The sequence below is a fragment of the Poromitra crassiceps genome (assembly GCF_964638095.1).
Source record: "Poromitra crassiceps genome assembly, chromosome: 17".
In the NCBI taxonomy this organism is placed as follows: Eukaryota; Metazoa; Chordata; class Actinopteri; order Beryciformes; family Melamphaidae; genus Poromitra; species Poromitra crassiceps.
The window spans coordinates 12323733-12338000 of record NC_139635.1 but is presented as its reverse complement, the minus strand read 5'-3'; positions in this window follow the sequence as shown (position 1 = coordinate 12338000).

Genomic DNA, 14268 nt, shown 5'->3' with positions numbered 1-14268 from the left:
GCCGGCTGCCCACGGAGAGCGTATGATTTTTAGTAATCTACAGCTTTTATGAGTTGGCGAGCCCCCTTCTCACTCTCATCAGTTGGCTGACAGCCAGGATGGCGTGCGTTGGTGCTGATGACGTAATCTCCCCCAAACTGGATGCGAGTGACGAGGAGGTGAGTAAGATGCAGGGGGGCGGGTGTGGAGACACCTCCACCAGCCTACGGGGGGGGGGGGGGAGGGAGCTGTATATCAGGGCCGTAGCCAAGAGGCATCAGTTCCCCCCCCCCCCCTTACCCCCAGCTCCGTGCTCCAGGCCCCCTTAGCTCCCCCAAACGGAGCCAGGTAAGTATTGGTGCCTCCTGGAACTGGTGTCCCACTTCAGTCCGGAGCTATGAGGAGGGGGATGTTCCCTCGCCAACCGGCTGAGGGGAAGCGTCGCTGACCCAGTGAGAGCTCTGCAGCATGCAGTAACGTAGTGTATCAGCATAAGAACTCTCATGGGTCTGGCAATGAGACTAGGTTCTACGCCACTTCTGAGATCGGGAACATGTCACCATGTACTGATACATTCTTACGGCCAGGGCGGTGTCCGGTGGAGGGCCATGGACCGGTTGGCACTGAGAATACATCGGTGGGCGCATGCTCACCTGCTCTCTCTGTCGGCGGCCCACATACAGGGCCAGATGAACTTTGGTGCGGGTCTGTTGTCGAGGGGCACCCCCAGGTGGTGGAGCAGATCTGGGCCAGGTTCGGCCACGCCCGCATAGATCTCTTTGCATCACGGCGCGCAACACATTGCCCACTGTGGTTTTCCGTCCAGGGGGGCAGTCCCTTGGGCCACGACGCTCTGGCGCACGTTGGCCAAGAGAGAGCTTTTATGTGTTCCCTCCCGTTCCCCTCATTCACAGGTCTTGGACAGGGTGAGGGAGCAGGGTCTACAGCTTATCCTGGTGCCCCCACTGTGGCCGAAGCAGATCTGGTTCGCAGACCTGATCTCTCCGGCACAGGGGTCGCCGTGGCTACTGCCGCTTCGGGCGGACCTCCTGTCGCAGGCGGATGGGGAGATAATCCATCCCTCCCCCCACAGGTGGGAGTTCACAGCTTGGTCCCTGAGCGGGACCGCTTGCTAGCTCAAGGCTTGCCTTTGAATGTGGTACATTATACAGAGCGCTAGAGCTACCTCTACCCCTCGGCTTGTGACCCTATTTTGATGTCACAAAAATCTAAGGACCCGAGAGACATTTCAAATTCCGGTAGACCATCGAAAATATCATCAGTGACATCGTCAGTGATGTCACATACAGTGCTGTAGTGGTTAAAAAAAAAGTGGGTAAACTATACTTTTGAGGCAGCTTTCTCACGCGGCACCGCCAGTGTTATAACGGCGGATAAACTATAAGCTTCCGTGACCGATATACAAGACAAAATATGAGAGTAGAACAACTTAATCTGAATAGCCCTATAAGGTATATCAGGGGGTGCCACACATTTCTGAGTAGCCAGCCAGATAGGAAAAGTAGCTGGCTAAAAAATATGGGATGGGCCTTGGACCTTTAGGGGGGTCCGGGGGGATTCTCCCCCGTAAGAAAATTTTGTACATTTTAAAGTAAAATTCGTCAACCTGGTGCATTTGAGAGCAAAATGAAGAGGCTAAATCTATGAAGAACTACACACATCTCTAATGTGTTATGACTTTACAAATAATTAGGCCTAAACAATCAATATAAAATGTATTTACACATTGTACACAAAGTGCATTCATTGTGACAAATTTACAATAGTTAATATCCAGCCAGAATCATTGCAAATGGATGTTCAAAGTAACAGTTAGCAATAGCATTCAGTTAATCAATGCCTAATGACAGCCAGAGCAGTGCCAATTAATAACATTAGCTTGATTGAGCTCAGCACATCAAGCTTCAGTCATTGCTACTTGACAACAATAATGTCAGGCTAATCTGACTAACTGATTTAACAAGCAATTTACCATTTGCAATATTCGTTTTTTCGGGTTACTTGTGAAAAACTGACGAATCCATTCTGCTTCTTCTGCGTCAGAAATTGTCACGTTGTCTTAATTTTGTGAAGAAGATAACCTGCATGCCGTAATTCGCCCTCTGCTTTTCACGAATAATAAAACATTTAGTGAATTTGCCGGCAGCCAGGCCAGGGGTACAGATGTCGCCATAACAAACACCAGTATGTGTTTCTAGATAGTTTTCAACATGGTCGTATTGGCTTTATATTATACAGTAGCACCTGGACTATTCAAGTCGCACCTAATGTTACAAACTTTACTTGATCAGAGGGAAATCAATCATGTCTCTTACACCAGTGATTCACTCTTCAGTTGTAAAACAGTAGGCCTATATGATTTTCCCCACTCCTGACACACATTTTTAACCAACATACGTTATGAGCTGGTCTCCAAATGCGCGTCTCCAAATGCGCATTGCGCATCGCTGCCACAATGGCACCATCAAGTTGTTTGTCTGGGCAGGCAAGCGCAGCTCGAGAAAGGCACCAACGTGACCGTGGCCGTGTAGCCTACCTTTCCCGCGGAGCACTCCACAAGTAGTGGGCTACGGTTTGCGGAGCTCCTGGTCAGTGCCATGTGTCATCTCTTGTTTCTTTTGTTTTGGTGTATGACGTGCTTGCCGTGGTCTCCGCATCAACAGAGTTTCCTACTCAAACTTTTTAAAACTTGTGCAATAATAAGTGCATAAACAATTTAAAAATGTGAGTAAACTATCTTAAAAGGTGCCTAAACACTGCAGAGCATTGGAAAAGGTACCTAAACGGCGTTTATGTGCGTTTAGCCACCACTACAGCCCTGGTAACATATGCTTCTTTTCCCCCGCAGACTTTTTTCTCAAAATTCTGACAGTAACTTCAAATTCTGACTTTAATCTCAGAATTCTGACTTTATTCTCAGAATCCTGATTGAAAGTTATAATCTCAAAGATTTTCATAAAAAAAAAAGAGTCACTCACAATGTTGATTGAGGCTATGTCCATTTGGATGAAGCCTTTGCAGTATACATTACGTGACATTACACTGTTTGTATCTCACCTGCAATTACCAAGAGAACAAAACAGAAATCTTTTATCACTTTAAACAAAAACAAAAAAAAATGCGGTAGGGGGTGGGAGCACAATGAAAAAAATTATGCTTAGGGCACCCAAATGGCCAGCAGCGGCCAATGAGCTCAGTTTGTCCAGGTTATTTATACAGTCAATGGTGGCACAACACGCTTCCATTGTGGAAGGCAAGGCTGCAAACGGCTGCAAAGTGGAGAAAGAAAGAAAAAATAGTGAAGAAACTGGCCAGACAGGCCAGAGAAAATGACAGAATCTGTCTAAGGTTTGGCATCTTTTCAAGCTGAAAAAGAACGAAAACTCAGTGGAGTGTGTCTATTGTAAGACCGTACATCCATAAACGGAGCGGACCCAGGACCTGAGACAAGGTAACTAACGTTAAGTTAACGTAGTTAAATCAATATGATTACTAATCAAGCTTAAAGCTAGTTGTAATGCTGGCTAGTTGATCAATATTACAGGTAGTTGCAGCATTCACACGTTTTTTGATGTGGCTTGTTGTGAGGAGAAATACAAAGCACAACCTCACCTGACATTAGCGGCTATCATTAGCTCAACATCATCAGCTGATTATCAGTGCTGTGCAACAAGCAAGGACTAGGCATGGTTATTTCCCTTAACGTTAAATGACGCGGTATAATCCGTTCACACACACGCACGCACCCACGCGCACACGCACACGCACACTCACACACACACACACACACACACACACACACACACACACACACACACACACACAGTGATGCATTAAGAAATAGCTGAGAAAGCAAAATAATAGTTGGTGGTATGATAGCATCCATTCATTTTAGCTTGATTGCCGTGATGTCTTGATGGAAGCGTGTACCTGGGATTGAAACTGGAAATCATTTTCTGCATCCTCCACCATGGATAGTGGGAGCATGTCTGTAACAATCATGCTCAGAATGCTGTCTGTAAACTCAGCTGCTTCTGCTCAGTTGAACATGATGGAGCTGTCCATACGACGCTGTGATTTACTGAAGAAGAAATTAAATAACAATAATTATTTCATTCTACCGGGTAGAGGATGGAGCAGGCCAGCACTGGGTTGATTCGATGTTTTGTTACGAGCACATACATACATTACAAGCACTCACAAACTTCATAACATCCGCTGTCAACGTAGGCCACCAGAAATGTCTCTGCACAAACTCTTTGGTCCGGCGAATACCTGGATGATAGCTGAGTCTGGAAGAATGAGCCCAGTCCAGTACCTGGGCCCTCGCTGAATCGGCACAAATTCTTTGCCGGGGGGTCCCGTCCCCGGGTCAGGCTGGTTTTCTACTGCCTTGTTTACTCCTTGATCTCCCATATAACGGTCCCAATAATGAGCTCCGAGGGCACAATGTTTTTTTCCAGCCTCTTCCTCTTTTCCCGCAAATAATTGGTGAGAGAGGGCATTCTGGCTTGATATTTTTTATCAAGCCTGTAGGTCAGGACATAATTGAACCGGCTGAGGAAAATGGCCCAGTTAGCTTGGCGTCAGTTTAAACGCTTGGCCTTATGGATATAAGTGAGGTTTTTGTGGTCGGTCATAATCATGACTGGTTGGACCGAACCCTCGAGCCAATGTCTCCATTCTGAGAGAGCCCAGACAACTGCCAGCAATTCCTTATTTCCAGCATCATAATTTTGTTCATGTTTATCCAATTTGCGGGAGACAAAGGAACACGGGTGCAGTTTCTGGTCCACGGGAGAGGCGGCAAAACTGTATCTTCATTCTTTCATTCTATCACATCTGTCTTATTGTGCCACTACGTGGTCCCAGGCCAATAAAACAATGACGCAGCCACTCTTTACTCTATTCAAGCAAGCGTTGAAGGTCCTGGATAAAAAACCTAACAGCTATCATTACTGTAACATTATCAAGAAATATAACTTTCTAACATTCGAGAATTTCCTGCTGATGGCAAATGTCAGTTTGTTGTATAGGATCTTCCACAGTCTTGCCCCCCCCCCCCCCCCCCCCATTCAACAAATTTGTGACAAACCGTAACACCAGTGTGAGAACTACAAGAGCCTCCACTATAGGAGACTGATGCGTGCCATTTAGATCCACGAAATTCAGTCAATCTGCATTCACAGTCAAAGCGGGCGGGCTGTGGAACACCCTGCCAGCAGTCATTAAAGGCTGCAGTACTTTTTAAAGGTTTTAAGTCGTGTCAAGAAGTGGCTGAGAGAGGGTCAGTCCTGTGGCCACCTATAGGCATTAGTGTGGTCTCATGTTGTTGTGTTCTGACATTGTGTATTTATTTCTGATCATCTCCTCATTTACCACTATGTGATCTTAGGGGATTGCTATCTACCTATGTGTTATATTTTACTGTGTTATATATTACTAATAGTAAGTATTATCATTTTTTGTACCATGTATATTGATTGTTTAGACATTAGGATTTTCTTTTATTACTGTATTTGATATGTACTATGTGCGCACAGGACTCTGTGCGCCCAGGGACTACAGATGCAAATTAGCTCTTAGCTATCTCTGGTGCAATATGTTTATTGTGTACTGTTCAAATAAACAATAAAGATAAAGATAAAGATAAAGATCGCTGGGACAGCACAGCGCCCAAGCCGGCGTTCAATGCGACAACCTCAACTACGAACTGCAGGGCAGGATCGGGGGTAGTGAGGATGGGAGCAGAGACAAACTGGGCCTTTAAGTCTCTGAATGCCATGTCCGCTGTGTCCGACCATTTGAAAGGCATTTTGGGGGAAGTCAGATCCGTGAGGGGGGCGGCAACTTTGCTGTAGTCACGGATGCATCGACGGTGGAAGTTAGCGGATCCTAAGAATCGCTGAAGCTGTTTGCGAGTGGTGGGAGCAGGCCACTCTGCCACAGCATCAATCTTGGCCAGGGACATGCTAAGTTGGCCCTCCAAAATGACGTAGCCTAGGAACGTGGTCTTGTTGACATGGAATTCACACTTTTCCGCTTTAACATATAATTGTCCAGGAGACGGCAGAGCACTAGGCGTACATGATTTATGTGGGAAGTCAAATCAGGCGAGAAAATCAGGATGTCGTCCAAGTAGACTACCACAAACCTATCCAGAAAGTCCCGGAGAACATCATTGATAAATGCTTGGAAAACTGCGGGGCCATTCGTTAGTCCGAAAGGCATGACTAGATACTCGAAATGTCCCTGGTGAGTCTTAAATGCAGTTTTCCACTCACCACCTTCTTGAATTCGAACCAGATTGTAGCCGCTCCGGAGGTCCAATTTGGTGTAAACTTTGGACCCCTCGAGGGACGCGAAGGTGGCTTCCATGAAGGGTATGGGATAGGCATTTTTGATCGTGATGTCATTGAGCCCCCTGTAATCGATACATCGTCGGAGCTCAGTGGTATCTTTTTTCTCAACAAAAAAGAAACCTGCTCCCAGGGGAGATGAGGATCTGCGAATATGGCCCAGGGCAAGTGCCTCTTTAATATAGGCTTCCATGGCAGCGCGTTCTGCTTTAGCCAGGGAATACAACTGACTTTTGGGGAACTTAGTTTGGAACCAAATCAATAGCACAGTCATAGGGATGGTGGGGAGGCAAACCTTTATCTTTGAACTTACTGAATACAGGAGCCAGATCGTGATACTCAGCGGGGACTTTGGACAGATTGGGGGGCACAACGGCTGTCCTCCTTGTTCTGTGGAAGGAGGAGGAGTTAGAGCAGACATGAGACAATGTTGATAGCAGTAATCACTCCACTCCATGGTCAGAGTGGTCCAGGCAATATGAGGGTTTTGCAGAGCTAGCCATGGTCTACCTAGAATTATATCAAAGTCCGAAGACATAGTAGTAACCACAAATGTTCCTTGCGACTGGTGATTACCGTTCATGAACAGAACCAACGGTCTGATGAGTGATGTCGGATAAGTTGGACTCCTTAACTCATTGAGTGCCAGCCACTTTTGGAGAACGGATGCTCCCAGTGCCAGAGTTTCAGAGCGTTTTCAGTGATTTCTCGAGGCCCACAGAATATTGTGTGATATTACTATGTAAACACCGAACACGCACAAAGAACGAGGAGATTCTATTGTATCATCAGCAAAAAAAAAGTTTATTGATACCATTTTCCGTTCTTTAGTTATGAGCCGGAGAAGATAGGTTGTTTTCAGCAAATTTCAGCGTTTCAAATTAGAAGCTGAGATATTCCGCCTTTTGTGAAATGAAGCATTTCAAGCACATTCACTGAGTCTGAAGCTAATATTTTCTGATGTAGTGACGTGGTGTAGTTGTGTGGTGCCCTGCGTGCCCCACCCCCCTCTCCCCCCCTCAGCTGCAAACTCCTCCCCACACTAACACACAGCCTCACGCACCCAGCGTCTATTTTCGGAGTGCTCCGTTTTTGTGCGCCGGCTCCCAGCGTGACACGGAAAAGCCAAACCGGACTGCTGAGAATGGTTTGGCCCTTCGGCGTCGGGTGCTGCTTTTCTGGCGGCTAATCGAGAAACTATACAGCAGAGACAGAGAGGCTCAGTTGTGGGCGCGGATTGACTGCTGTTCGCAGCCGACGTCAGCTGCAGCCAGAGCCATCTATATGGCTCTGGCTGCAGCATGAGCGGTTTCTCTTTCATCACGGGGCTTTTTCCTGCTGTTTTCCTGACCTTTCTCTAATCTGGAGAGCACTGTCGCCACCTAATGGGTCTGTAAAATAGGTGATACACATTCAATAGCTCCCATATTTTAATAGGAGATGTAAGAGGCTTTGATCCACGTCCCACCGTCAAAAAACGCAATTGACGAACATACTCGTCCTTGGCACTCTACGTTAGTATTTAAATTGATGAACATACTCGTCCTTGGCACTCAATGAGTTAAAAGGTCCTCGGATGGGGATAGGAGATTGGAGTTGATGAAGTGGAAAATTATGCAATTTAGTTAAAGTCTCACTTATTAGGTCCCCTTCAGCAATCAATTAACACAGTTACAGGAATTTCCGTACCTTGAAACAGGTTGGTGGCGGGAGCCCGTCCACGTGGTCAGCGGCGGGGCTTGGCATGGTCGAACTAGTGCCCACTAACAGGCCAACTCCTGCTAGTGGGCGGTGTCGTTTCCCTGCCGTCGCTTGGGGCATGCAGAGCTTTGGTGGCCCTGTTTACCGCAGTAAAAGCAGCCCCCCATGAGACGTCGGCGGAGCCGCTCCTCAGGAGAGCACTTGTCACGTCCCGGGGCCCAGGCACCGACCTCCATCGGCTCAGCAGGAGCGGGAGTCTCCTGAGATGGGCTGGACATGGTTGTTGCTGTCAGGCTAATAACACGGGGTGATGGGGCCCGACGTTCCCATCTTCTCTCTCTGAGCCTGTTCTCGATTTGAATGGCAAGGGTAATTAACTCTTCCATGCCCTCCGGCTCGTCCTGAGAGGCGAGCTCGTCTTTGAGAACCTCTGACAGCCCATTTTGAAACAACTCAATGAGAGGTTCAGCACCCCAGGCGCTCTCACCGGCCAGAGTGCGAAATTCCACGGCATACTCTGCCACGCTGCGGGAACCTTGGCGTAGATGTAACAGCCTGCGGGCAGCTTCCTTACCTCTGACGGGGTGATCAAATACCCGGCTCATCTCCCTGGTGAAGGCCGCATAAGAATTGGCGTGCCTGCCCTGCTCTTCCCATAATGGTTTGGCACACTCCAGAGCCCTGCCTTTCAGGCAGCTGATCACAAACGCCATCTGGGACCGGTCGGTGGTGAAAGCATCAGCCTGAAGTTCAAACACCAGGGAGCACTGGAGGAGGAAGCCCCCGCACTTGCCGAGATCCCGTCATACCGTTTGGGGTGAGGAGCCTTGATGTTAGATGGTCGGGGCGTGGCATGTAGAGCAGATGGTGTGGAGCCGGAAGATGCTGGCAGTGGAGATGTCTGGAGCCCAGCCATGGCTTGGGTAAGTCCACGAACCTCGGCGGAGAGATCTTGAAGGACCGAGTCGTGATGGCCCAGTAATCTCTGACAGAGCTACTCTTCCTCCCCGGGAAAGACTGTCCCCTCACCGACCTTTCCATCTCCATTGACAACACTACTGTGTTTCCCTCTCAAACAGCTACGAACCTTGGAGTGATCCTTGACAATCAGCTGTCCAACTCAGCGTACATCGCAGCAACTGCCCGCTCCTGTAGGTTCTCCCTGTACAACATCCGCAAAATCCGTCCGTTTGCACCCACCCAAATTCCTTTCCATTGAATGAGGTGATTCATAGTAGATCGGGTGCAGGGAAGCAACACAACTCCTGGTCCAGGCACTTGTCATCTCTCGCCTGGACTACTGCAATGTTCTTCTGGCTGGGCTACCTCCTGCAGCCATCCGACCGCTTCAGCTCATTCAGAACGCTGCAGCCCGTTTGGTGTTCAACCAACCAAAATTCTCTCATGTCACTCCCCTCTTCCGTGACCTTCACTGGCTTCCCATCTCGGCTCGCATCAAATTCAAGACACTGGTACTGGCCTACAGGGCAGTCCACATGTCAGCCCCTTCGTATCTGCAATCTATGGTCAAGTTCCAAACTGCGCATCGCTCCCTCCGCTCCTCCACCCGTCTACATTGCCTCGCTCCTCCACCGCTACGTGGGCTCAAAAGTCACCCCTCCCGATCGCGACTCTTCTCGGCCCTGGCCACACAATGGTGGAATGAGCTCCCCCCTTCGGTCAGAACGGCCAAATCACTGCCAATCTTTCGGCGGAGACTAAAAACTCACTTTTTCAGGCTACACCTGGGCCCTTCTTGAACTAATATCTTTTAATAATAAAGAAAATGCTACATATTACTTATTCCTTTTCAAACTACTTCCTACATGGTGCTAGTCTATCACAATATCTTAGCTGTCATTGATTGTGTTGCATAGTTGTTTTCTGTACTGTTGACAAATTGTGATATTGTAAGTCACTTTGGACAAAAGCGTCTGCTAAATGACGTAATGTAATGTAATGTAATGTAATTGTCCTTGATTGCCTACAGCCTGGCGCAGATGGTCGGCCTCTGCTGGATCCATTAGTTCGCACTGTTCTATCAGGACCAGTGAGTGCGGATCCAAACGCAGGAGGCAGAGAAAGGTTTACAGTCTTTATTTAGTGACTGTAGGCAGGGCTGGTTGCCACAGGCAGTCTCAAACAAAAACCAACATTTTATTTCAGGAACAGAGGAAATCTTGGCAACGCCAAGCAGCTGAAAGTCTCCAGGTCAGGAGTCCAACACAAAGAATGCTTCTTCAGGAACGAACGAAAACGAAGCCCTGGTCCTTAAACCATGCACTAAAGGCAGTGTACACGGCGTTGTAACAACAGTGCGATCCTGGGCCCTCTGATGTCTGCCTCTTTATCCAGTCCAGCCACACCACGCCATGCCACGCCCCCTCCTGATTCTACATGGCTGGACTCACATCAGTCTCATTACTGTGATTGAGAATGGGGAACAGACTGTGGGGTTGTGTGAGAGAGGCTGGGCACAGAGAACAACAACAGAGGACAAAAATCCTAACAAAAACATGACATGAGGTGAAAAATCGACATCGCGCCTGTTCTGTTTGGTGGCAGACCCATACCAGAGAGAGATGGAGTTGCAGAGGACAGACTGGATGCTCAAGGTTTTTCTCACCGCACCAAAGGGCCAGCTGTTCAACCTCCCATCTGTATGCAGACTCATTGCCGTCTTGGATAAGGCCGATGACCGTTGTGTCGACCGTCTTCAAACTTCAGGAGTTGAATACATTATCAATCACTTTGTATGGTTGATGACTTGAGGGCACTCTTTCCAAACAGGGGAAATACCATGTAAACAGGTCAATGGGCCACTTCCAAAAGGACTAACCCAATGAGTGAGCTGGAGCACACGAAGTCACTTAAATAAATTTAATAAAGGTACAAAACTGACGTTTCGACGCGTACTGCGTCTTCTTCAGAGTCAAAACCAGTTTTGACTCTGAAGAAGACGCAGTGCGCGTCGAAACGTTGACCATTGACCTGTTTACATTGTTTTGTCCTGTTCTGAGAGCACCGACCTCCCTCTGTGGAGGGGTTGAAGCGCAGGAGATTCCTTCTACAGGGGAAATACCATGTTGGAATAAATCTCTTTTCTACTTATAGTGAAGTAAATAGTTGTTCTGCTTCTCCTGTTGGTTGTCTGTGCAGGTAGAGGGAGGCACACCTGAAGAGCTCTCTCTCCCACGGACTCCTGGAGATGTCAGATCAAATGAACTTCAGAGACCCAAAGGAACACTTGGACAGGCAGGTCCTATGGTGTCTCCTGGAGAGACAGGTCCCCTGGTGTCTACTGGAGAGACAGACCCCCTGGTGTCTTCTGGAGAGACAGACCCCCTGGTGTCTTCTGGAGAGACAGACCCCCTGGTGTCTTCTGGAGAGACAGACCCCCTGGTGTCTACTGGAGAGACAGATCCCCTGGTGTCTCCTGGAGAGAGGGGTCCCATGTCACCAGGACCAGCTAAGCAGAAGGTATTGCGACCATCACACACACCTGAAAATACATTGTGTTTCTTGACTTTAGACTTAGATTGCTTAGTTACACTGTTGTAACTAATGCAAATTATGTATGGGGAGATTTTCTTTTACTAAGTGCAAATCGTTTTTTATTGTTTAATTGTGCTTGGATTTGACTATTTACTATGATTTTAACAGGGAGCAACGATGGCGGCGGATAAACAGAAGCTCTTGGAAACGCTGGATGATTTGGGAGAGGAAGAGTTCAAGAGGTTCAAGTGGTCCCTGCAGCAGCCTGGCAGCCTGGGACGTTTCCCAGCCATCAAAACCTGCCTGTTGGAGAAAGCAGACAATATGGACACAGTGGATAGGATGGCCCAGACCTACACCAGAGACACTCTGGAGGTGACCAAGAAGATTCTAATGGAGATGAAGAGAACAGATCTAGTGGAGAGATTGTCAAACAGCAGCTCAGAACCCAAAGGTATTGTGATAAAAGGTGATATAATATGCTGCAGAGGAGCAGCATGGCTCTGTGATGGCTTTTTAATGGTTTTTAATACAGTGGAGTTCTAAGGCTGCACTTAGCACAATTACATGGACCAGACTTGGAAGCAAAACAAATTAATAGTTGATTTTGTTGTTTTCATAGGATTTGGTGACAGGAAGCAATGCTTTAAAAAAATACTGGTCTTATCCTTTAAAGGATATTTTTTTATGTTTCTCCCTGGATCTTATTCTTGTAACTAACTAAGTTATGTTCTCAAAGTTGTAGCTCTTTTTTAAAAGAAAATTCAATTATCTTTCCTCTCTCAATTACCCCCCCCCCCCCAACCACCTTTTGTCATTTAAATGAACACACCATAACCCAATTGCCGTAACATCTTTAAATTCCGTGTTTTACTTTGTTTCGAACTCAAGCTCTCACTATTGCCATATCGCTCATTTTTACTCCAAAAATGAACTTTTTTATAAAACCAACCATCCACCAGTAGGTGGCATGGTATGCATGAGAATGGTGCGGCCACCCACTAGCAATCACTGTGATTGCGTCACGTCCGCCCAGCTCTCATGCCCCTCACTCTCGCTTCATCCAGCCCACTGTGTGGTCGCTCGTATGTTGCTCCTATATTGCTAACTGAAGTTGCATTCTTAGCCGAAGCTAACTCCGTCTAAACAGCCCACCAAACTACAGGCGTTCGGCGGGCGAGACCCAGACAGGCATCGGGGCTCCGAACCTGTCCTCTTCGCCTCGGGCGGCGGTTCCAGTTTCATCAAAGTCATTGAAAGCTAAGAGTGTTTTCGCCTCCTTTTGTTAGCTCATTCTGTCTGCTAAGTGTTGCTTTGCCGCCGTGCAAATAGCTTCTACTGACTTTATTGACCTTCTCCTCGGCTGAGGAGTTTTCTTCTGAGACTGACAGCTTTGTAGGGCCCGAGTTCAGTTGGGAGCTCTCCTTGGGTCCCATTCCCTTTGTTGGGCGCCCCCTGCAAGCGCAAGGCACCGGGCAGGGGGCCCAGCGCACCTTGGTCCATGGCCACGGCCTGGCCTCGGGTTGCAGCGCCCAGGACAAGCCCACCGGTCAGCTCGCCAAGGTCGGGGCTTAGTGCCAGCCTTCGGCATGTAGCTCTAGGGACAAGCCCACCATCTTCGGTGCCCATGGCCCGAGTTCGGTTAGGAGCTCTCCTTGGGTCCCATTCCTTTCGTTGGGGCGCCCCTGCCAGCGCAGGGCGCCTGGCAGGGGACCCAAATCACCTTGGCCCATGGCCACAGCTTGGCCATGGGCGGTGGGCTTGTCCTGGGTTTGTAGCGCCCAGGACAAGCCCACCGTTGACGGCGCCGGGCTCCCGTCATCGGTCGGGAGCTCTCCTGTGGACCACACCCCGGGACACCGGCTCACCATCGTCAGGGCCCAGGGCCCGACTTCGGCTGGGAGCCTTCATGGGATCTGTGTACGGCCTCCAGGGTGTTCCACGGCGGTTCAGGCCGCCGAGTGGAGTTGCTAGCCCGCCATTGATGGCATACGACGCCCGTCTTCGGTCTCGGGCACAAAAGAGGCCTTCGTCCCCGCAGGCCCCCCGGCCCCTGAAAGCCGCACGGCGTGAGGACCAGCCCGACCTGGCGCGTCAGAGTTTGCATGAAGGACTTTCCCCCGGCATGCCTAGCATCTGCGGAGCAGGCCGTGTGACAGGTGGGCGCAACCTCTCACACCCTGCTGCCCCCAAATTCTCCCCCCAACCGCGTTGCTCGCCAAGGGGGCGATACGCTCGGTCCCCAAGGCGGAGGAGCGCTTGGGGTTCTATCACAGGTACCTTGCCGTACCCAAGAAGGATGGTTCCTTGTGTCCGATTCTGGATCTTCGGCGCCTCAACGGGACGCTGAGGAAGTTCCCGTTCCGTATGCTTACCCTTCCCCGCCTTTCAAAGCATTGAGGCCGGGGGATTTCTTTACTTCCGTGGATCTGGAAGGTGTGTTCTTCCATGTCCCCGTGGTTCAGAGGCACAGCAAATACCTGAGGTTCTCCTTCCTGGGAAAAGAGTTCTGCGTCCTGCCGTTTGGCATGTCCTTGAGCCCATGGACCTTCACTGTGTGCGTGGCGATAGCCCTGGCTCCCCTGGGTGGGGCGTGGTGTGCGGAGGCCTCTCGGCGAATGGCCGGTGGGGAGCTCAGGAGCTTCGCCACATAAACGTGGAGCTGGAGCCGATTTGCCTGGCTCTGCTTCACTTCCAACCGCTGATACATGGG